Consider the following 25386-nt stretch of genomic DNA (forward strand, 5'->3'; position numbering starts at 1 on the left):
CCTCGAGCCACTGTCGTTCATGTTCTACTCTGTCGACAAATTTATTTAGTGGATAATCCTCATTCAGGAATCCTTCTAGTCTGGCCTTAGCTTCTTAAGGAACACCTTGCCATAGTTTTCTTTTGATAGTTTTGTCACGATTAGGGAGTTTTTCTTTGGCAAATCGTGTTTCTAGTATAGCATAGCGACAGATGAAATTATTAATAAAAGCCTGTGGTGATTCAGACCAATCATAACATTCAGAGACAGTGTCTTCCCATGCTCTGTCAAAGTTAACTTTACTGAATTGGTTGTTAAGAAGCCCTTTGAGGCTGTCCCAAGTATTACAGTTGTGTAAGGTTTGATGGTTATGAATGAAAGCTGCTATCTCGGTACTAATTCTTCCTTTGGCTATTTGTACTCTCCTGGCATCAATCTCACTGCATTGTTCAACTAGCTTAAAGAAAATCTGGAGCTGAGTAGTTGCATTGATGTAGTTGACGTAGTTCTAATACAGGAATGTCACGGGGTTTAGTTGTCGTTATCTGACGCGAGGGAGTTTGCAAGTTAGCACCTAAATGTTGTAGTGCTCGGTTTTGTTGCGCCACTATTTGTTTAAAGCTGTCTATTTCTTGTTCCAACGTACTGATGTTATGTTCTTTTTCTTCTGTTTTTACTGTACTGGTTTTGAGAGGATTAGAGTTAGTTTCCTTTATTTGTTCCCTAGAACTTGTCCCCCCCCCTGTGAGAATATGGGTTGATCATCCATTTTTCAAGACAGGTTGTGGTGAGATGTAGATTACTTAAGTCTAGGGTAGAGCTTCGATCCTCATAAACCTCCGACACAAGAGTATTTTCGTCAGGCTCTCCTAGACTTATCGACCACCACTCCTCACTCACCAACCTTGTCTTCCCCAATGAATCCTTTAATTATCTTCTTAAACTTAGACTCAACTCTCACTCTGCCAGCTCCACTCCAATGTACTCCATCACCACTTAACTCTTCTACAAAGCTCACATTGTTAAAATGAATGTTAGGTTTTTTAAGTGATCTCTTGATTCTGTTATTTATCCCACACTGAATTCTCTTGTAAATTTCTGCAGGAATATTTCTAGCACGAATTCTAGGTTCAACTTGGCAGATATACACTACAGACTGGCAGTTTGTTTAAATTTTTTGGTAAATTTCTTTGATGTGGTTGAAAATTTCTAATGAGTTAGCATCAACATTTATGTCATTACTACCGATCCAAAGGATCGTTAGATCATGTTCCCATTCTAAGACTTTGTTCACACGCGAGTCTTGAAAGAATTCGCTGGCTTTAGCCCCAGGTGCACGGAAAATTCTAATTTCAGTGTTTGGGAACTCAAAATTTTTAGGAATTTGACTGTGTCCCACAAAAAAAAATTTCCACATTATTAGTGAATAACACACACTCCCGGTGAATTACAGCAACTGTACATCCCACCGCTCTTGCCACCAGTGTAATGCCCCTCCCCCCCCCACTGTATGCCACTCGAAAGCCAGTGATTATTTATTATTTTCTTTCTTTCTTTATTTATTTGTTTTTCTTTTTTCTAACTAGTTGGTGAGGAAATATCTACACTCGCTGATTTATGGTCTTTATTTTTCCTTCACTTGTGGTAGCGTTAATACTAATTCACACGTCATTCATATCACATCAGGTAGCGTGAAGTATCCTTTTAGTAGCGCTGAAGATTTCATTACAATAGTGTAAATACTGGCCAAACTAATCACTTGATATACACATTCACTAATAACAATAATGGGCATTAGTGTTTGGGTATTACATGAGTGTACAGTCTCATTCACCTGGCGAGGGTAATATTATTCACGCGCGTGATTTGAAAAATAATTCACTGGTGCTTACATAAGAATAAAAAATCTCATTACATTTTCCTATAATCCTGGTATACCACAGCCTAATCAGCATTCCAAGGACCGAACCAGGTGATTACGTCCCCGTATGCTAACGAGAAATACTGCACAACCTTAATAATCCGTGAACTAAACTCTCTGTTCTCACACTATTAAGTCTACCTAACCAAACACACACACGTGGGACGCAGACAGACTTTTCCTTTACTTCCACTGGCTTCCCTGTAGTGTAAGCAAGCCAAGATCTCTCTAAGTGATGTACTAAGAAAATATATTTACAAATATGAATATTAATTACTTCAAACTTAGAGCGACGTACCTGTAGTGTAAGCAAGCCAAGATCTCCCGCTTATATTTACAAATATGAATATTAATTACTTCAAACTTGGAGCGACGTACCTGTAATGTAAGCAAGCCAAGATCTCTCGAAGCGGGAAATCAGGCTGGCGTCCCCACGCTACGAACCTCCATAGTTTTCAGATCCTTCGTCAAGGTAATTCGCAAATTATTTGTTTCAACCGTATAATAAACGTTTACATTACTTTACTCATATCATGACCTGGTGTATTTGTTCTTCTGAGTAACAAGGTGAAAAATTCTAGCCACAAGCTAATACCTTGAATGAAAATAATGCTTTTATTTATAAAGAAAATCGGTCACCCGTTTCCCGCGGGCGCCAACATGTTGTATGTCTGTCTGTATGTCTTGGGGATGTATGCATGATGTAATAACGACTAAATTTTACCAATAATTCTTATACTAACTTAATTCTACTTATATTAACCTAATATTATTTATATTAACTTAATATTACCTCCCGGCACTACACAGCCACACTGGCTGGTGTAGCTGAGGTATCAGATTGTCCTCACCTCAGGCAGGACCAGCCCATCGTCCCTCATCAGTGCAGCCAACATCACTCTGCACTCGCCCTGTCCAGCCCTCATTACTTCTCACTCTCCCTGTCCAGCCCTCATCACTCCGCACTCTCCCTGTCCAGCCCTCATTACTCCGCCCTGTCCCTGTCCAGCCCTCACCACTTTCATCACCATCTCCCTCTCAAGCTCCTTCACCTGCTTTTGCATCAAGCAGGCATCAAACACCACTGCCATCAAAATCCACCTCTCAGCCTCCTCCACCTGCAGCTGGACCGAGCAGTCAGCACACTCCACTCCTATCTCCATCTCTACCTCAAGCAACTTTGCCAACTGCTGGTCCCAGGCGGAGAGACACAGGCAGAGCAGATCTGCCATTGCCTCAGATGATGGGGATATAGGAATGCATCCTCACGGAAACCAGGAATATGAGAGTTGCCATGGAGAGGTTGGGAAGCCAATTATTAATAATGAATAATAATTTAAATAGGTGTATGGGTGTGATAGCCAGCTGCTTTGTAAAAATTCAAAAAAAAAATTGTTAGATTTTGCTGTTAGTTTTAGGTTATTAGTATGTTCCTTCTAAGTTTTATGATGTTACTTTTTAGTCTTAATTTAATAGTACGTTATTAGCATGTTACTTTTAAATTTAAATTATATGTTATTAGGACATTATTGTTTAATATAACTATAGTAGTAGATTACACTATGTAATACGATTTTTGTCTTTGACAAGCAAGTGTTATTTTCCAAATTTTTTTCATTGCAAAACAATAGAAAATGTCCATTATTCCGGTCAAACTTTGCTTTTGTGGCTTTTAGAATGATTTTTTGCCCCAAAATATTTCACCATTCTCACCATTTTTTGGACAAAACAAAAACAAATTCAAATAACACTTTTTTTTTATTCTGAAACTAATTTTTAGGATTAAAAATTAAGTTTTTTTTTCTTGGTTTGCGTGAATACAACAAATCACTTTCACGTATGAGCCCCCAAATGTAGTCTCCTATCATGTTTTCATTGAAGGATCCCTGAGATCTCTGTTCAAAGTTCATTATATCGTAGTGGAAGCGCTCCTCATGTTCCTCTGAATATGCTCCCATATTCTCCTTGAAGTTGTCGAGGTCAGCATCTAGGATATAGACAGTTGATTTCTTTCTAGAGGAGCTAGTACAGGAAAATCAGCACTGTGTGGTACTGGTGCAAGGGAAGATGAAATGTCTGAATAGAAAACAGCAGGTGCATTTTTCCCAGATCGGGGCTTGGAATGATCCACCATGCAGAAAAAGCAGTCAGTTGAGTGATCAGTAGGTTCACGTCATATTCTATGAATAGCAAATTTCATGGTTTTGTTTTCTCCTCTATATCATTCTGTAAAAGAACAACAGTATGAGTTTCTGTTAAACTTATTTTATTTTTATCATTAATTCTCAATTGAATTTTACTCTTGAAAAACTAATAGCTATTTTACTTCCTAGTGCTCTCTTACAATGCTCACAAGCAAAATGAGGTGCCCAGGTCTTCTCTTGGTCCCCAACTGGCGCAGCAAAATATGCTTTCTAAGCTTCATACGTTTTTTTCAGATGCTATCACAGAGAAATTTTTTGCTCTTGCCTTGATGAATTGACCACATATATAGCAGAATGCATCTGGAAAATGATTGAAGCCTCTTGATGCCATTTCACCTCTTGTTATGTGTCTTCTCAGGCAGCCAAAGCAGAACAGATTGGTGGTCTGCAAGCCCCTACTTGTAACTACTACTATTGTCAAGCAGCACTCTAGAATATTCTTAATCTTTCTAGAATGTGTTCCAGAATGTTCTATCTTTCTAGAATATTCTTGAACCTACTTTCTGAATCATTCTAGAAAATTCTTGTAGATTCCAGAAAATTCTTTATACTTCTATTTTTAGAAAGTTCTAGAATGTTCTGGAAATGTTTACATTAAATAGAATTTTCTAAAATGTTCTAGAAACTTCTAAAAGTGTCTGGTAGAACATTTTGAAAGATTTGAGATTTCTGAAATGTAAGGAAATTCTTCTAAATATGAGAAATTTCTTGCTTGATCTAGTCAGTTCAAGAACAGACATAGCTTTTCTCGAAGGCAGTAAATTTTCTGCATCTTGGAGACAATAACTTAATTGGTGAGGTCATCCGATCAAGCAGTGTAGTTGACAGCAAGAATGATTTTTGTCCAAATGTCTTTGATGATGGTCAGGAATGTGCCCCTAAAGCTCGCCACCCACCTCCACCCTACTGGTTTGTCACATATTATAAGGAAGGTCGAAGTAACTTTATCCATGCTGCCAGGTATCTGGAAAGGGAGACTGGAGTCCTCCTTACGAATAATATTATTACGGCCAACAGGCGGCGAAGGTTATTTTAGACCCGCACGATGACACAAATCGTTTATTGAATCCAACTGAATCCGGTCAAAACCTGAAGATATACATTAATGATCATATACAATATTCTATATGGATAATCTGAGTAATACAGGTATGATTCTGCACGTTACTTATAGGATAATATATTCTTACACAGACAGTTGTTACACTTACGTGTTTGGGTCTTGGGGTAATCGTTAAGTAACGCGCACGCCCTTTCTGACAGGTGTTCTAGGTTGGTCTATCTACTTCTGTCTCTGCAGCAACATACGTCCTCCCTGCACGAGTGTCCTCAGCAAAGTGTCCCTTTCGTCCTCAGTTACTGCCTGGGTTCCTACCCTGTCCATCGTCATTCGTTAGCGACGGCGGTAAGGCCTGCCTCATCTTAGCTTCATGTCATAACAAGCATCCTTCACCTTCTTATATCAACACTACCTCAACACCGACCGTACAAGGAATTCGCTGACTTAGGCCTCGTCTTGACTTCCAGGTCCTTTCCTTCCTCATTGACAAACTTGCTTGCACAACAACAACTTCTTTCACCCGCTTGGCGGTAACAAATATTAAGAAATATGGTAAAGGTGTCTTGATCAGAGGTAAAGATTTAACGCAGGTGATGATGCTCCTCCATCTGCCTTGCCCTTCCATCCTTCCCTTCCCGAATCTGTCAAGCCACACCGAACATTCAGTTACTGTAAAGGACGTATTTACAACCAGGACCTATACAAATTCTCAGAAGATGAAGTCCTTCAGCTATGTCCAGGTAATGTTCAACGATTGGCCAAGATTAGAGGAAATAACATGATTATGCTCAATTTTTATGGTCCTTTTCTCCCTGAACGTGTAAAGATCAGGCCTCTTTCTCTTTCAGTAAAGGCATTTGTTGACTGTCCTTTACAATGCTAGTGGTGTTATGAGTTCGGTCATGGGAGGAAAAACTGTCGAAATCGTCCCCGGTGCGGTTACTGCTCAGCCCTTGACTCACACCATACTCCTGAATGCTTCTACTGCAAAGAGGCTCACCCACTACGTTTCCGACAATGCAAGAGGTACCATCTCGAGCAGGACATCCTCCAGTTGGCTAATTATCAGTTTATAAGTCTAGTTAGTGACAGACGAGAACTTTTCAGACAGAAGGATGGTAGGGCAAAAACATGCACCTCCTCCCTCCACTCTAGTTCTTCCACCTCCACGACAGGTAATAAAGTTGTAACATCTTCCCGCTTCTCTCAACAATTAATTGTTTCCTCCCCTCCTTGTTAAATGTTGCTCCTTCAGTTTCTGTCACCAACAAGTTCTGTATTTTCAAGGCTATAATAAATAAGCCCTCCTCTGCATCTTCAGCCAAGCCGACCCCCTCCTTTTCAGCAAAGCCTTCCACTGCATCTTTACCAGCTACATCACAGTCTCTCTTTACAAAAGTTCAAATTGCTGAAGTCCACACTCCCATGGATTCTCACCCACGAACGACTCAAAAGACTTTCAAGCCTCCACAGACACATACTAACAACTCTCCCACGCTTCCTCCTCAGTCCCACCAAAAACGTTCCCGGGGGTCTGCTGAGTCCCTAGACTCGACGGACGCTCCCCCTAGAAAGTTCCCTTTGGGAGCATCAGATGACGTTAGATATCAAAGTCATTCCTCCACATTCGAAATGGACATGGAGGATTTCTCTGTCCGTCTTCCAAATAAGTACTTCTCCAACTTCCTTCTACATCTATCAACTCGACACAACCTTCCAGACAACTATCCCCTCTTCATCAATGACACTCAACTGCCCCCTCTTCTACACTGAACATCCTCGGTCTGTCCTTTACTTATAATCTGAACTGGAAACTTCACATCTTATCTCTAGCTAAAACAGCTTCTATGAAGTTAGGTGTTCTGAGACCTCTCCGCCAGATTTTCTCACCCCCACCAACCTGCTAACTCTGTACAAGGGCCTTATCCGTCCATGTATGGAGTATACTTCACATGTCTGGGGGGTTTCCACTCATACCGCTCTTCTAGACAAGGTGGAATCAAAAGCTTTTCGTCTCATCAACTCCTCTCCTCTAATTGACTGTCTTCAGCCTCTCTCTCATCGCTGCAATGTTTCATCTCTAGCTGTCTTCCACCTCTGTCTTCATACTAACTGCTCTTCTGATCTTGCTAACTGCATGCCTCCTCTCCTCCCATGGCTTGCTGCACAAGACTTTCTTCTTTCTCTCACCCTTATTCTGTCCACCTCTCTAATGCAAGACTTAACCAGTATTCTCAATCATTCATCCCTTTCTCTGGTAAACTCTGGAACTCCCTGCCTGCTTCTGTATTTCCACCTTCCTATGACTTTAATTCCTTCAAAAGGAAATTTTTTTCCCTTTTGGGAATTCCTTTCAAAAGGAAATAAGTTCAAGACACTTATCCTTCAATTTTTGACTACTGCTTTGGATCCTTTTATGGGACTGGCATCTCAGTGGGCTTTTTTTTATTTATTGAATTTTTGTTGCCCTTGGCCAGTGTCCCTCCTACATAAAAAATAAATGAATAAAAAGCGATACCAATGCATCTCTGTCAAGGAATCCTCTTCCTCCAGTGTTTTCAGAAGTTTAAGATACCCATGTGCGAGTAATTATCCCCACACCAGTTACTCAATCTCAGGTTTCTATGCCTACAGGTATAATAGGAGCAGATAAGCCTCTCAGGCCGAGTAAGGTACCTAGTCAGGTAAGCAAAGGGAAGCTTCTCTCTGGGACTTCCCTGAAAACCCCTTCAAAATACTAATATTTTGCAGTGGAATTGCCATAGTTTGCGTGCGTGCCTCCTGGGAGGAACTCCGGGTATTGACCTATAGGTTTTCTCCTGTCTGTATTTGTTTGCAAGAGGTCCTCCTGCTTTCTTATCCACTCCATTTCCTTGTCAGAGCTATCACGGTGGCACTGTCATCTTTATTCGCAATGATATTCCCTTTATCCACTGCAGATACACTTGCCATTGCAGGTTGTTGCTATTAAGGTTTTTATAAATCGTTTTTCTTCATTGAATAGTCTGTATTTATCTCCCAGTGTTCCTTTCAAGAGAAATTAACTTGATAATCTTTCATAAGCTCTTCCTTCCCCTATTTTATTGGGGGACTTCAATGGACACCATCCTTTGTGGAATGACGCTGTCAACCCTCGTGGTCTTTTAAGTGCTTCTTTTATCGAGGATTTAGGATTGGATATTTTAAACTCTGGAGACGTGACCCATTTCCAATCAAGCCGGTACTTTTATAACAATAGATCTTTCTCTTTGTACCTCTGTACCTTTTCTTGATTTTAACTGGAATGTTTTACCAGATTTACATGGGAGCGATCACTTCCCAATTTTATTGGAGTCAACTGATTCTGCACCATAGTCATGTCCTCCTCGATGGTGGCTAGATAAGACGAATTGGCATCTATTCAAGAAACTCAGCATCCCTACCCACTCAATGGATGAGATAGGAAACTGTGATGAGATTGCAACATACTTCACTGATGTGTTGTACTCCAGTGCTATTCAGTCCATTCCTAAGACCTTTGGCCGGTTTAATAAACGTCCTGTTCCTTAGTGGAATGTGGATTATACAGCCGCTGTTCAAGAAAAGCGTGCTGTCTTTTCTCGCCTTCGACGGCACCGTGAGAATGCCCACTGTTTGAACCTTTTCTACGAACGCGTGCCCGTCCTCGCTGCACCTTAAAGAAGGTTCGGCAAGAGTCTTGGAAGAGTTATGTCTCTTCCATCACAGTTCGCGCACCAATCAGCAAGGTCTTCAACAGAGTCCGCAAAATATCTGGAAAGTACTCTGCTCCTCCCCCACCTGTTTTATCCCATAATGGGGCCACGGTGGCAGATCCAAAGACAGCTGCCGATCTGTTTGCTGAGCACTTTGCAAATGTCTCTAGAAAGAATCCAACTACACCTATGGCAATTCGTCGTCGACATCTGGAATCTGCTGGCATTAATTTTGCTTCCCCTGTTGGAGAGTCTTATAATGTCCCATTTTCTCGGTCTGAGTTATGCATGGCTTTGTCCCAGTACCATTATTTATCCCCGGGTTCCGATGACATCACATATTCCTTTTTGTGTCACATATCAGGTAAAGCTTTTCTCTTTTTACTTGACCTCTGTAACTTTATTTGGAATAACGGTGATTTTCCATCTTCTTAGGGTGTGGCTGTAATTATTCCCATTCTAAAGCCTGGAAAAGATCATCAGCAAACGATCAATTACCACTCCATTTCTTTAACTTCATGCATTTGTAGGATGCTGGAAAAGATGGTAAATATTAGGTTTATGTGGTACTTGGAGAGAGACAATTACTTGTCTCCTGCTCAGTGTTATGACTTCACTGAACGTTTCCGTTTGTGTCTCACAACACAAGGGGGCAGTCACAACCTGCCCTCTAAAGACAACTCTCTTCCTCCACACAAAACTACAAGGACCTAATAACACACACACACTTAACTCAAAAATTCAAAATTATCATGGTGACTCTTACACAAGCCTCGGAGTCCTCATATGGGGAGGGGACCACAAATGTCCCCAGGTCGGACTGCCCTTCTGACAACGACCCTAAGTATCTTGACACCTGCCTCAACTTTTTCTTCATTAACTTCTGCAACATTCGTGGTCTAAGATCTAATTTTCAATCTGTAGAACACCACCTCTGCTCTTCTAAACCTCATCTTTTTTCTCTCACTGAAACTCATGTGTCTGAGGCAAATGACAGTAGCCCGTTGTCTGTTCCCTCCTACTTTCTCTATCCTCATTTTCAATTCAAAGCTGGACGTTGCGTTTATGTGCGCAACGACTTAACCTGCTCTCATGCCCACGCTCTTGAATCTTCCAAGTTTTCCACTATCTGGCTACAACTACAGAGTCACTCTCAAACTAAATTTATCTGTGCTATATACCTTTCACCTAACTCCTCTGACTATAAGAAATTCCAAAGTGGAGCACATTCTGACTCTCTTCCCTTTTGCAGAGATCTCCATTCTTGGAGACTTCAATGTTCACCACCAGCTTTGGCTTTCCTCTCCCTTCAGCGACCATCCTGATGAACTAGCCTTCAACTTTGATATCCTGCACGACCTAGAGCAGTTGGTGCAACACCCTACTCATATTCTTGACCGTCTTGGAGATACGCCCAACATTCTTGACCTTTTCCTGACTTCTAATCCTTCTGCTTATGCTGTCACCCTCTCTTCTCAGTTGGGCTCCTCCGATCACAGTCTCATATCTGTATCTTGTCCTATCACTCCAATCCCTCCTCAGGATCCCCCTAAGGGAAGGTGCCTCCGGCGTTTTGCCTCTGCTAGTATGGGGGACCTGAGGAGGTATTTTACTGATTTCCCTTGGAATGACTACTGCTTCCGTGCCAGAGACCCGTCTTTGTGTGCCAAGCGCGTAACAGAGGTGATAGTGTCTGGCATGGAGGCGTACATTCCTCACTCTTTTTCTCAACCTAAACCTTCCAAACCTTGGTTTAACACTGCTTCTTCTCGCGCTATACATGATAGAGAGATGGGCCACAAAAGGTAATCAAGCCTTCCATCACCAGAATCTCATGTACTTTATATTTCTGCCCGGAACCATACCAAGTCTGTTCTCCAACTAGCCAAAAACTCATTCATTAACAGAAAGTGTTAAAATCTTTCAAGATCTAACTTCCCTCGTGACTTCTGGCATCTAGCCAAAAATATTTCCAATAACTTTGCTTCTTCTTTTCCTCCTTTATTTCAACCAGATGGCATCACTGCTATCACATCTATCTCTAAAGCTGAACTCTTCGCTCAGACCTTTACTAAAAACTCTACCTTGGATAATTCAGGGCTTGTTCCTCCCTCTCCTCCACCCTCTGGCTACTTCATGCTACCTATTAAAATTCTTCGCAATGATGTTTTCCATGCTCTCGCTGGCCTACACCCTCGGAAGGCTTGTGGACCTGATGGGCTCCCTCCTATTGTTCTCCTAGCTTGCACTTTCCCTAGTCAAACTCTTTCAGTTCTGTCTGTCAACCTCTACGTTTCCTTCTAGCTGGAAGTTTGCCTACATTCAGCCTGTCCTAAAAAAAGGGTGACCGTTCCAATTCCTCAAACTAACATCCTATTGCTTTAATTTCCTGTCTATCTAAAGTTTTTGAATCTATCCTCAACAAGAAGATTCTTAAATATCTATCACTTCACACCCTTCTAACTGATCGCCAGTATTGGTTCCATCAAGGCTGCTCTACTGGTGATCTTCTGGCTTTCCTTACTGAGTCTTGATCATCCTCTTTTAGTGATTTTGGTGAAACTTTTGTTGTTGCCTTGGATATATTAAAAGCTTTTGATAGAGTCTGGCACAAAGCTTTGATTTCCAAACTATCCTCCTACGGCTTCTATCCTTCTCTCTGTAACTTCATCTCAGGTTTCCTTTCTGACTGTTCTATTGCTGCTGTGGTAGATGGTCACTGTTCTTATCCTAAATCTATTAACAGTGGTGTTTCTCAGGGTTCTGTCCTGTCACCCACTCTCTTCTTATTATTCATCAATGACCTTCTAAACCAAACTTCTTGTCCTATCCACTCGTACGCTGATGATACCACCCTGCACTTTTCCACGTCTTTTCATAAACGTCCAACACTTCAGGAAGTAAATATTTCACGCAAGGAAGCCAAAGAACGCCTGACTTCTGATCTTTCTAAAATATTTAATTGGGGCAGAGTAAATTTGGTATTGTTCAATGCCTCAAAAACTCAATTCCTTTATCTATCAACTCGACACAACCTTCCAGACAACTATTCCCTCTTCCTCAATGACACTCAACTGTCCCCCTCTTCTACATTCAACATCCTCGGTCTGTCGTTTACTTATAATCTGAGCTGGAAACTTCACATCTCATCTCTAGCTAAAACAGCTTCTATGATGTTAGGTGTTCTGAGACCTCTCCGCCAGATTTTCTGACCCCCACTAGCTGCTAACTCTGTACAAGGGCCTTATCCGTCCTTATATGGAGTATACTTCACATGTCTGGGGGTTTCCACTCATACCGCTCTTCTAGACAAGGTGGAATCAAAAGCTTTTCGCCTCATCAACTCCTCTCCTCTAATTGACTGTCTTCAGCCTCTCTCTCATCGCTGCAATGTTTCATCTCTAGCTGTCTTCCACCTCTGTCTTCATACTAACTGCTCTTCTGATCTTGCTAACTGCATGCCTCCCCTCTTCCCATGGCTTGCTGCACAAGACTTTCTTCTTTCTCTCACCCTTATTCTCTCCACCTCTCTAATGCAAGAGTTAACCAGTATTCTCAATCATTCATCCCTTTCTCTGTTAAACTCTGGAACTCCCTGCCTGCTTCTTTATTTCCACTTCCTATGACATGAATTCCTTTAAGAGAGAGGTTTGAAGACAATTATCATTCAATTTTTTACAACCACTTTGGACCCTTTTCTGGGACTGGCATCTCAGTGGGCTTTTTTTTTTTAATGTATTTTTGTTGCTCTTGGCCAGTGTCCCTCCTACATTGAAAAAAAAAAAAAAGTATGGTTTCCGGAAAATGCAATCTACAACTGATGCTTTATTGGCTCTGAAATCTTCTATTTGTGAGGTATTTGCTAATAAGCAACACCATGTCACAGTCTTTGCTGATTTAGAGAAAGCTTATGACAGCCTGGCGTCATGGCATTTTACTTAGTCTTTTTTGAGTTTGGTCTCCATGGCTGACTCACTCTTTTTATACAACAGTTTTTATCTCTTTTTTTTTACGGGTACAGGTTAATGGTGATCTGTCAGGAGTTCGCACACTTGAAGATGGCGTGCCACAAGGAAGTATACTTAGTTTCACACTTTTCGGCGTACCTATAAACAGTGTTGTTGGTATACTTATGGAAGGAGTTCGTGGTAACTTCTATGTCGATGACTTGTCGATCTCCTTTTCCGCGGCGCAGATGCCTTTGATCGAGAAGAAATTGCAGTCTGCAATTAATGGGATTTCTCATTGGGCGGCAACTCGAGGAATTCGTTTCTCAGCTTCGAAGACATACATTCTTGCTGCCTTTATGATGTTCATCCTGACCCAGACCTATATCTATATGATCGAAGAATCTCTTGTGTGAAGGAAACCCGTTTTCTGGGACTTGTATTTGACAGATACCTGACTTGGATACCTCACCTTCGTTATATTAAGGCAGCATGTATGAAGGCGCTGTCACTAATTAGGGTCTTGGCTCATACCCCGAGTGGAGCTGATAAATAAACCCTCCTTCTTTTGCACCGAACTCCTATTCTTTCAAAGTTGGAGTATAGTTGTGAGATTTATTTTTCTGCTACTGAAGCTCGGCTTTGTGTGTTGGACTCGGTGCACCATACCGGTATTCGCTTGTCAAGTGGTGCATTCCACTCATCCCCAATCTCTAGTTTACTGGTGGATGCTGGTTTCCTTCCTCTGGACTTGCATTGCCACTCTATATTACTAAGGTACTGGTATCATGTTCAACGTCTTCCCGACTCTGTTCCTTGTGTGGCTGTCTCCTGTGATTCACGTTCCCGTTTATATGTGTCTCACCCGAGTTTGCCTAAAACTTTTGGTGTTAGGGTTGCATCTGCTATGGCGGCATTAAACGTACCCTCCGTTTCTGTAATTCCCTGTAGATATCCCAGAGTTGGTTACCGGAAATTCCCAAATATTACTGTCTGCGGCGCTGTTATCCCTAATAAGAACTTATTACCACATTATGAGTCTTATGCATTAAATATTCTTGGAACACTATTCCACACATTCCGACTCCATCCCTGTATTTACAGACGGTTCAAAATCCGAAAAGGAAGTCGGATTTGGTGTTATCTTTCTTTTATTCTCTCAAGGCGGTAGCCTCCCCAGGTGTCTGCCATTATTCTAGCTTTAAGAATTATTTTTACTCTTCCCACCTCATCTTTTACAATTTTTAGCGATTCTCGCAGTGTTCTTTCCGCTATTCAAATTTTAGCCCTTCTTACCTTCACCCACTTGCTTTGTCGATTCTTGAGTAGCTATACCTTTTACAGCGTACAAGTTATTGCGTCGCATTTTGCTGGATCCCTGCACATGCTGGAGTTCAGGGGAATGAAAAGACTGATAGGCTGGCTAAAGAGGCGGTAACTCGGGTTGCTCCTTCCAGCTCCATTCTCTTTCTTGACTTGTACTCCAGTATAAGGGTGGTAGTTCTTGCAGGGCATGTGGAAGGATTTGGTTGCCACCACTGCGATGGATGAGATAACTTCTATAACTTTCCGTCCATGGACGTGTGTCCATGTGCAGGAGCGCCACTCAGAGATTGTCCATCTCCGGACAGGTCACACACGTCGTACTTAAGGTTACCCCATGTCCCGGGAAACCCAACCATTTTGTGGCGACTGCCTAGTTCCGTTTAACAGCCTTTACAGCACGACACTTTCTAGTGGAGTGTCCCAATCTGGTGGAGCTTCAGGAGCGATATCTTTTCCGTTGCCGCGATAAGAATGGGATTTTCCAGATGTCGCTGATACTTGGAGAGAGGGCTCTCTCCCCGTGCCATTAAGTCCTCAATTTTGTGGAGAAGGCTGGTCTACAAAACAAACCTTAGATTACCTTTTAACTGTTCTTACTTTATTTATTTTATCAGTAATATAGTATTGGGCAGAATTTTATCTTTGCACTGAAGAACATGGCGGCAAGTGCGGAAGACACGTAACGAACAACGCCAGGTCTTGGGGTCTGGGTCAGTGGGGTCAGTGTCTTGGGCAAGTAATGAACAACGCCAGGTATCTGGGTCAGTGGGGTCAGTGTCTTGGGTACGGAACGAACAACGCCAGACATAGTGGTCTGGGTCATTGGGGTTAGCATCCTCACACTTTAAATCAAATTAACTAAAACGTTACTACTATACCAACCTTCTCACTTTTATCACTTAAGTTTTTTTTTTTTTATTGCTCTTCCCATTTCCTGTTTTATGTTTACTTTTTTAGTGGTCTTTTAACATTACCATACCTATAATTATCTTTTTAATACCGATATTTTAAGAATTGCAAACTTTGTCGCTTTTAAAGGTTTGTAGCAGCGCCATATGACCGTGAAGTTGCGGCGCCATAAATTAAATCAATCAGTTCATCCTTTTGTAAAGCCTGATTGCATCTCATTTATTTCTCCGCTTTTTTTTTTCAGATATACTAATACCTTTCCTTTAATTAAACTCATGAAGAGTTTATACAAGACATTTGCCAGGGCATTGGGTCTAAAATCTCTTATCTTTGGCGTCTTATTTTTAGTATAAGTAAAGCTGTTGATGTTTTCCAATTGTCAGGAGGCAACCTCTCCTCTTTAATTTTATCATTATCTTGATTAATGCTTTCATACAGATTTTGCTTCTTCCTATCCACTTCCACATTTCAGCCTTTAATTTAGCTAGGCCAAGCTGTTTATTATTTTTCAACCTGTTAAGCTCCCTCCTTATGTCTTCTTCTGTAAAGACTACTGCCTCCATTCTCTGCAGAGGTCTATCATTTATTTCACCTTTTAAAGCATCATTAAAGCAAATGTTCTCTTAACACTTTTGTAACGTTCTCATAGTTTTTCTCTTGTGGAAGTTCCAGTCACATTTCATTACCCGGCAATTCTAGTTTTTGTTCTCTAATCATGCTGAAATATTCTTCTAGGGACTTTGGAAAGATCACTTCTTTTGGTCCGTCATAGTCAATATGAATCACTGATTCTGCTACTTGTATAATTTCCTTTTCATATCCTCTTTTGAATTCATCATTCCACACTTCACTAATATTATTTGAATGTTTCTGATACATATTCGTAAACAAAATAAAGTCATCTCTTCAACAGCTACCTTGAAGTTCCTCACCAGTCTCATCATAAATTTTCACATTTTTGTTTTTTCACTTCCTTTCCTCGCAATCTATTTATATTTTTCCATAAATTTCTACTTGTATTTTTTTCAATCCATAGCTTCAGCAGTCACTTTCCTTTCATGTGTTGTGATAGCTTCCTGAATTTTTTTTTTTTTTTTTTTTTTTTTTTTTTTTTTTTTTTTTTTTTTTGCTTGTTTCTGAGTTTCATATAATCCCTATGTAACTTTTACTTCAGAATCAACACTCTTGTACGACTGATGATGCTTCACAACTTGATGCACTTTGCTTATTTCTGCACCCATTATTTTGTCATCTTGAGATGAAAAATTATAACGGTCTGGCACTACTACGACTGTTAACTTTATGTTTGTTGCAGCGTTCAACTGCATTTTTTCCAGTGCCGCTAATACCCACATCACAACGGCATAGCGTACAATATGCATGAAAGTTACCTTTTCTGCTTTTAGCAATAAATCGAAATTCTTTGGCCCATTCATGGCTAGATGTACTTTTTTTCGGCATTTCTTTAGGGGCTTAAATACTACCGCTTTATTAAAGCAAAAAATAAAGTCAACCACTCCCCCACTGCGGCCTTCGGCAGACTGACCGTCTCGGAGAGTCCGACTCCGACGCAGGGATGTTAACTTTTATAGCCCCGCATTTATAGCCCCACTTTCATAGCCACTTTTATAGCCCCACATTGTCATGCCGAGCAACCAAACTTATCGTATTTTGACGTATATTATCGTACATCCTCAGAAGAAGTAATACACATATCAAAACTGCACTATTGCACTTTATTTAATTTAATATTTCATTCATAGAGATGTTTCCCTTTTATTTTTGTTTCTTTCCTAAGTCTTTTCCCTAAGACGTAAAAAAAAAATAATAAACTTTCGTGTCAATGTGCATGTATGTATCCGCGGAGTCTACGTGTTAGTCTACCCTTTACCGTCACTCTCAACTGTCACCGCCACACTAGGTATCTAAAACCGTTATGATTTAATTGATTATTCTTCTTATGTCTGCTGTTACCATAATATAGAATATTTTACCCTGTTCCCCTATGCCGTTTAACATCAAAGGGAATATAACGGAAAGAAAATGCCTTTCTGCTTCTCCTCACTAAGAGACAAGATTGAAAGAGCAGAGTGACTGCGCCCCCCCCATCTTCTCTCTCTCTCTCTCTCTCTCTCTCTCTCTCTCTCTCTCTCTCTCTCTCTCTCTCTCTCTCTCTCTCTCTCTCTCTCTCTCTCGACCTTTATTTTTTCAATGATATTTTTATTTTTATTTCACAAAATATATCAGTTCCTTATTTCAAATATTAAAATTTTGTTTCCCACCCAATGATCGTATATTTGTGTACGATTCTCAACTCTGTATCGTACATCGTACGAATAGCCAAATTATCGTACAAATACGATAATTATCATACGATTAACATCCCTGCTCCGATGTGTACTTCATTGATATCTTGACTTATCTTGGACACGTGTGTTGGGGCCTCGCGAGTAGTGTTCCCAACGGCAACTACATAAAATTACAATGAAAATACGTCAGTGATTATTATGGCCTTATATTTTAGTATACATAAGATAATTTATATAATTCTTTTTAGACAGGGCCCCAAAAGAAGGATAAGTTAACGTCCTGCTTGAGGTGGCGCAGGACGGAGGACAAAGTTCTCTAAAACACGAGTGTCCTACACACGTGGCCAGGACGTCTGGCCACCTTGTGTGAAGGTGTAATAACGAAAGCAGAGAGAAGAGAGCGTAATTGATTTTGTTCTAGTAAATGAAAGACTATTCACACTTTAAAAATATGTTCACTGATGAAAAGAAAACAATTTTTGACTTATCAGACCACAGTTTGATAACAGTAAGCTTTATATTCAAATCTAGAAACAAATCAATGAAGGGTGAGACTGAAGCAACTGAATATTACAGTGTGAAGAATGAAGAGCTGAAGCAAAAATATATTAAACATCTGGAAAAAAAATATATAGAAAGAATACCAGAAGCAACTTTTGAAATGGTAGAAATGAAGAACCTGATGAAAGAGGCAGCAGGCAAATATTTGAAGAAGAGAACCAGTACAGGAGCAACGGAAGAAAGAAAGGAGCCAGCATGGATCAGTGAGGATATAAAACAGAGTAAAAATAAAAGGAGAGAGTATAACAGAAGGTGAAGGAATACTATAGAAGAGAGAGATAGGGAGAAATGTATGTAAAGAGAGAGAGAGAGAGAGAGAGAGAGAGAGAGAGAGAGAGAGAGAGAGAGAGAGAGAGAGAGAGAGAGAGAGAGAGAGAGAATGTATTAGTTACATAAAATGAATTCCCAGACACATACACATCTTTTGTGTGGAGGATCTCCACATTCAGAGCAACACCCTTAGTTCCACATTCAGAGCAACACCCTTAGCTCCACATTCAGAGCAACACCCTTAGCGCCACACTCAGAGCAACACCCTTAGCTCCACACTCAGAGCAACACCCTTAGTTCCACATTCAGAACACCTCTTCTCTCAAAGCATTTAGTATGTGTTGGGTTAACATTTCTCTTTTTGAGACTTTTTTACTTTGATTGCATGAGTTGATCTTCAATTTCTTGAAATTTTCGTTTGAGCTGCTTTTTTTTTTTTTTTTTTTTTTTTTTGAGTCTGAGGTCTGTAAGCTTCCACTACCTTCATTAGATGGGATCGCATCAGTACCAGGCACATCATTCACTTTCTCATGTTCATTTAAATCAATATCATCTCCAGCCAACACCTCTTTTTTTAGTTTCATCAAGTTAACTTTCATGTCTTTTTTTTTTCTTTCAGAGGAATGTGAGGTAACCAAAAGTGGCTCTGACACAGAATTTTTATCAGAGGGAGCCATTCCATGGTTAGGAACACTACCTAGTATATTAGAGGCACTGCCAGTTTCACTGCATACAGAAGCAGCTACTTTCTTTATGGTAGACTTTCTGCCCTTTGGTGGTTGCTTTTGTAGATGAGAAGGAATTTCTGGAAATACAGAAGGTACTTCTCCCTCTTTTATTTTACTCTGATACATTTTGACCTTTTCTCTAAATCCTCCTCTAAAACGTTATGTGAGGATAGAACTGCAGACTTAGGATAAAAATTTCTCCCTGCGTGTAGCCATGATCCACTTAGCTCTCAATACTGCATCCTTAGGAAACCTGATGATAAACGAAAGCACCATCCAAGCAAATGCACAGGATTTTATTTCCGAACACATTCATAAAAAAATAAATAAAAAAAAAATCATGGCCACTCCAATATGAAATTCTATTTAATTAATCTCCTTTTCATCTCTAGAATATGCATAATAACTACTTGCTATTTTTACAATATTTTGGGCTAGGTTTGGATAAGTTAGGCGATATATTATTTGCATTGATGGATTAAGGGATGGTGATGGCATTCCTGGAATGAGCTTAGAGAAGGCCACCATGGGTCCATGCAAAAAAAAGGGGGCCAAAATAGTCAGGCACTCAAATGTTCCAGATGAGAAAAAAAAAAAAAAAAAAAAGTTGGTCAGGGAATCAGAGGGGCCATGATTGCCTCACTGCGCAGGGCTCAAGACACCCTCAATCCAAATCAAGGTATCTAAAAATTACTGTGTTGATATCAATTACGAAGCCACAAGGAACTATACATTCAGTAATTTGATTACTATTTGTTTATGTAACCATAAGTATCAGTCAAAAAGTGAATATTGTAGCAGAGGAGTTCGTAACATGCAAACGCGCCAAGATTCATCACTTCATTTGTCACTTCTAATAGTTAATAGTAAGTATTCACTGCACTTCTGATGATACATATAGAACTTTGCATTACTTTAATTTGATCTGCTCGCATGTGGATCTCACAGAAGACGAACTGCAAGTAAGATTCTTGAAATAACTCGTCATATAATCTCCCGCGTCTTTTCGGGCACTCATGATCTAACCTAGTTTTCTAGCATTTCATGTGATGATTGGCCATGAAAATCTCTACACCTTACCAGTGAAATGTGTTGCTCTGAATGTGGAGCTAAGGGTGCTGCTCGAATGTGGAGCTAAGGATCATGCTCTGAATGTGGAGCTAAGGATGCTGCTCTGAATGTGGAGCTAAGGATCCTGCTCTGAATGTGGAGCTAAGGATCCTGCTCTGAATGTGGAGCTAAGGATCATGCTCTGAATGTGGAGCTAAGGATCCTGCTCTGAATGTGGAGCTAAGGATCATGCTCTGAATGTGGAGCTAAAGATCCTGCTCTGAATGTGGAGCTAAGGATCATGCTCTGAATGTGGAGCTAAGGATCATGCTCTGAATGTGGAGCTAAGGGTACTGCTCGAATGTGGAGCTAAGGATCCTGTCCTGAATGTGGAGCTAAGGATCCTGTCCTGAATGTGGAGCTAAGGATCCTGTCCTGAATGTGGAGCTAAGGGTGCTGCTCGAATGTGGAGCTAAGGATCCTGCTCTGAATGTGGAGCTAAGGATCCTGCTCTGAATGTGGAGCTAAGGGTCTTCTTGCTTTAAATAAGGAGTTAAGGGTGTTGCTTTGGATGTGGAGATTAGCCTCCCCTTACCTCCCCCCCCCAAAAAAAAATATGTATGTTTCTGGAAATTCACTTGATGTAACTAATTCTCTCTCTCTCTCTCTCTCTCTCTCTCTCTCTCTCTCTCTCTCTCTCTCTCTCTCTCTCTCTCTCTCTCTCTCTCTCTCTCTCTCCCTTTTTTTTTATTTTTTCTCCTTTTTTTTTTTTAGTCACTGGTTAGTCCACCTCTTATCACAATATAATGTACATCAGTGATTGGTGTCTAAACAATTTAATGTCCTCTTTCTTACTATACCAGTGACATATATGACCATATAACATGAATAAAAGTGGCGACGAGTTGTCTCTCGCCACCCAAATATGTGGGTTTATTTTCTTCATTTCTCAATGTATCTTTTTCTCTGTACTACTTTAATATATATGGTATATCACAGAAGCTCTACATAGAAGGCTATATCGGCTTCAGAGATGAAAAGTTTAGTGGATGCTCAGTGTAGGTGGTAAATGAGCACGATTTACGGGTAAAGTTTGTCGAGGAGGCGTGAGTAAATATTAACTTTTCATAGTGTAAAGAATAAAGGAAGGAAAATTTGGCGGTTTTTTCTCTTAAACTTGAAAGTGCAATTCATGCTGTATCCGTTCATTCGTATTAATAATTACTAAACACATGATATATGGAGGAATTAAGGCAAAAATGAAAATTTTTACTGAGGATTTGCGCACGACTCCCTAATGTTTTGGGTAGGCATGCATGGCTCCGCCCACCAGCTTCACTCTCCACTGAAGAGTGGTAGGCGGGAGGGCCTCTCCTTGTATTCTTCCTCCAAGGTTTGTTTACGCTGAGGTGCGTCTACGGGATGACATTTACATTATTTCAAAGACTGAATTACTATCTTACCTACTATCTCTCTTCTCCAAATATATGAATACGAAGGAAATATTTATAGAATCTATAAATTAGTAATGAACGGCAGCTTTTGCTTCGTCTTTCAGTGCTGCAAATAATAAACCGTTATGATAGACTGTTTCGCTCAGTTCATGATTTGACTTATGATAGACGTTCAACGTTATGTCACACATCTGTCATGGCTATGACACATGTTGTAACTTTATGAAGAACAGCTGTTGCTGATGTGACTCGGTTGTTGACAGTTATAATCATTAGACAGTTGATGTCTTCCGGTCACTGAGACTGCACGTCGTCGTGGAGAGCACGACGACGTGCAAGATACTACGCATATTCACATTAAGTGCAATATGAGGTCTTCATCACACATTGAGCATCTATGTGGCCCTGTCATTTAAAAGGCTGAGCACCACTGAGATAGATCAGCTGTCAAAGCAATGTGCAGGTAACAGATGATCTGCATGCTTAATGAGAATTGGAATGTCACTTGTTCATTCTGGCAGTGTTGCTCTCGTCTCTTCCGATATTTTCTACTGCACGACTTGCCATACCAATGTCAATACTGTAAAAGTTGTGTGAGATTCAGTAGTCAATAAGTTATTACAGAGATAACTTGGTGGGGCAAGTTTGATCCCTGCCTTACACACATTAAGAGTATTGCTATGCCTCCAGCGACTTCTTAACGGAAATGGTGCAGTGTAGGTTGAAATAACACAAGAGAGCCACTGAAACTTTGCAGCACTTGAATGCTTATTTTACAAAGACGAGTTACTCGTAATTATCATCAACTATCTATAGGAACTGTACAGACGCTTGGGAAAACAATTCACAAAATATCAACATAATTGCTACCTAGGATACACAAACAGGCATCATACACAAGGAAACGAAGCTGTAAGGCATTTCACCACTGTTCTTATATAGCAATCACACTCTAATGATACTTGCATGTTGTATTGTAAACACAATGATGTGTATTGTAAACACAATAAGAAACTCACGGCAATGTTTAAGACTTAAGGGTAGAAGGAGGAATGCGGAGGCTGGTTTAAAACTAGTTGGCACACTTATAAATAATAACGTAACTGACTGACTCGGTGGCTGATGCAACTCGTGCGACTCTGCCAGACGTAAGACGTTAACCACTGCGCTTCATTACATCCGGTTAGACACCACATTAACACATTATTGTCACTGACCTATCGTTGATATACATATTTAATTTTCACAAATTATTATTTAGTGTATAGAACCAATGTGCAATAATGTTATCATACTACTAACTGCTGATTAATGCATAATTCATGAAGAGTGAGGTATATAAACTGGAGGTAACTCAATATTTTATTTATGATGTTAACTTGTATATAGCAGAACCTCTTTCAAAGAACAGCAGATAATACCAATAGCTGAAGATAAATCATATCATAAACCTCAATTCAACACACACACACACACACGCACACCTCGCCTCATCTCTCAGCCGTCACTGGTGGTGGGTAGGATCCGATAACTTAAGTATTCACAGAATCGATTCCTCGGACTAGCGGATGCGTCGGAACCGTTTCCGGAACTGCTTCCGCGGAGAATCGTGTAGAGCGCGAGGGGCCGGTACCAGTCTTGGAGCCGCCAGTGCGCTGCTCAAATGGTTACCAGGCGGAGCCGGTTCCGGAATCAGTTCTGTGGGAATCATGTAAAGCACTTGGTGAGTACCAAGTCTTGAAGCTGCCAGCGCGCTGTTCAGACGGTTACCAGGCGGAGCCGGTTCCGGAATCGGTTCCGTGGGGAATCGTGACCTCTCAAGAGCTGCTGCCCGAACAGCGAAAGCCATCAATGTGCCTTGACTTTTACCTCGATGGTGGTGTGGAAAAAAGTCGTAACTAAAGAATAAAAATATAACATAGTTTAAGGGAAATATCATGTCTAAAAGAAAACCTATCACATTTAAACGAAATTCACAATGGGGAGAGAGAGAGAGAGAGAGAGAGAGAGAGCGGGGGGGGGGCAGCTTGACTGAAAGGCAGATTTTTCTCAAATTCTAATGATTCATAAGCAAGTATAGATCTCTAATAGAAATAAATTTGCATGAAATGTAGATTGTATATGCAAAGAGAGAGAGAGAGAGAGAGAGAGAGAGAGAGAGAGAGAGGTGGTGTGTGGGGAGCGAAGTTATCATCGGCACATAGACACTTAAGCTTTAATCTGATAATTGCCGAGTACAAGGTTTGGCAGAGTCGCAGGCCGGGAAATCCCTGGAATGGACGACGCATAAACGCTCAATTCAAAATGGTCAGACCATAGCTTCTACATCCTGAATAAGTTTTTTTGAAGGCTGCTTGTGCTGCTCTTACACCTGCATGAACTTATCAGAAGCCTTCACGCTGTGATGGAAAAAAATTAAAATAGTCTTTATTTTTCTTTTAGCTTCTGGACATCCTCATTGTTCTTAATGGAATCATGAACAACTAGATTCAGTGTGTGCAAAGCACGGGGTATGGCGAACATTCATTTGTTTTATTGCTGCTGTCATGTTAGCAGCATTGTCGGTCACAAATGAGTGAATTTTATCTAAAATATTCCATTTATTACAGACAAGTCTTATCTCTTCTGCAATATTATTTGTTGTGTGGGACTTAACCATACGAATAGTATCAAGCACAGCAGACTTGAGGACCCACTCTGGGCATATGTAGTGAGCTGCCATTGTGATGAATGCTTTTGTTTGTCGGGATGTCCATAACATGTCTGTTGTTAAAGCAATACGTTAAGCTTTCTCCAGCTCTTGACGGACTCTCTCTACCTCTCTGTTGTAAATAGAAGATAAGAGAGTCCTACCTATCTATCTCTCTGTGGCTTGGCAAGTCATATCAGGGGTTGTGTCCATTTACTAATCTTTTGAATCCCTTGTATTCAGCAACAGATAGTAGTTGTAAGTCTTCTACTGTCGTCCTGACAGCCAGATCAAGTTCTTTCTTTTTATTCGAGTCATTCTTATAGGGGTGAGCCCTAGTGATGGCCTCGATCAGAGTTGAGTGAGCAGAGGAGAATGGTCTGTGGTGTTTGGCAGCAATTTCCTTATCTGCATCCTCCTTGAACTCCGCATATTCAATGGGATGTCTGGTGCGCAGGTGTTTCATGTTCAATCTACTTCCATTGTACTTGAGCTTATCTTTACACACCAAACATACAACGACCTCAGACGACGTTTGCTCCATGTACGTTCACACTTGAGCTGTTCTATTTCGCTTGGATGCCGTTGTTTTACATGAAATTTAAGCTTAATAAGTGAGATGTACACCTCCGTTTTCTATGCTCTGACGCTGCACATTAGGGACAAACGCGATATGTGTACCTTTAGCACGCTGCCTTTGAAAAGACTTGATGCCTGTAAAAATATTATGTAATAATGTGAGAAAGAAAGGGTTGGAGTACAACGTGCAAGTAAGTTATTTTGAGTATCTGAAAAAAAATAAGGTCTTTATTTATTCATGGGGATGATGGTCACAGGTTCCCTCTCTCTTAGTTTTAGCTCTTAAAAGCAAGTCCGGAACGGAACGGAAAGAGAAAGAGTTGGGGAAGTAAAGAAGAACAATATAGAGAAAGGGAAATATGGGATGAAAGACAGGAAGAGATAGAAAGTATGTGGGCTTTACCACACTGCTAGATTAATTTAATTCATTTTTTCCTTTTTCCCTTCAGGTATCCGCCGAAGCACAGCAGCAAGATTTCTTGTACTTTTTTATTATTATTATTATTATTACTATTATTATTATAATTATTATTGAAGAGCAAGTCGCCAGCCGCGCACCACTATTTATACCCTATGTCATGACGTCACAGGCCAATCAGTGCTGAGAAACTATTACACATATGGCAATTCTAAATCGGTGCATATTACTGGCCACCATGAACGAAATATTTTCATATCATTCATGCG

At 40.5% G+C, this 25386-nt stretch overlaps 1 protein-coding gene across 6 annotated transcripts in view; it reads right to left on the minus strand.

Annotated features, from left to right (window-relative positions):
* Nucleotides 1-22567, minus strand: part of LOC135093694 (uncharacterized) — a 64110-nt gene extending 41543 nt beyond the window's left edge. For all 6 annotated transcript variants that reach the window (XR_010263458.1, XR_010263459.1, XM_063993203.1 and 3 more), the window contains exon 1: nucleotides 22451-22567. The gene's annotated coding sequence lies outside the window, so the exon portion shown is untranslated. The remainder of the gene's footprint in view (nucleotides 1-22450) is intronic.
* Between the last annotated feature and the right edge of the window lie 2819 nt (nucleotides 22568-25386).

Source organism: Scylla paramamosain, chromosome 43 (assembly GCF_035594125.1).
Source record: "Scylla paramamosain isolate STU-SP2022 chromosome 43, ASM3559412v1, whole genome shotgun sequence".
Taxonomy (NCBI): domain Eukaryota; kingdom Metazoa; phylum Arthropoda; class Malacostraca; order Decapoda; family Portunidae; genus Scylla; species Scylla paramamosain.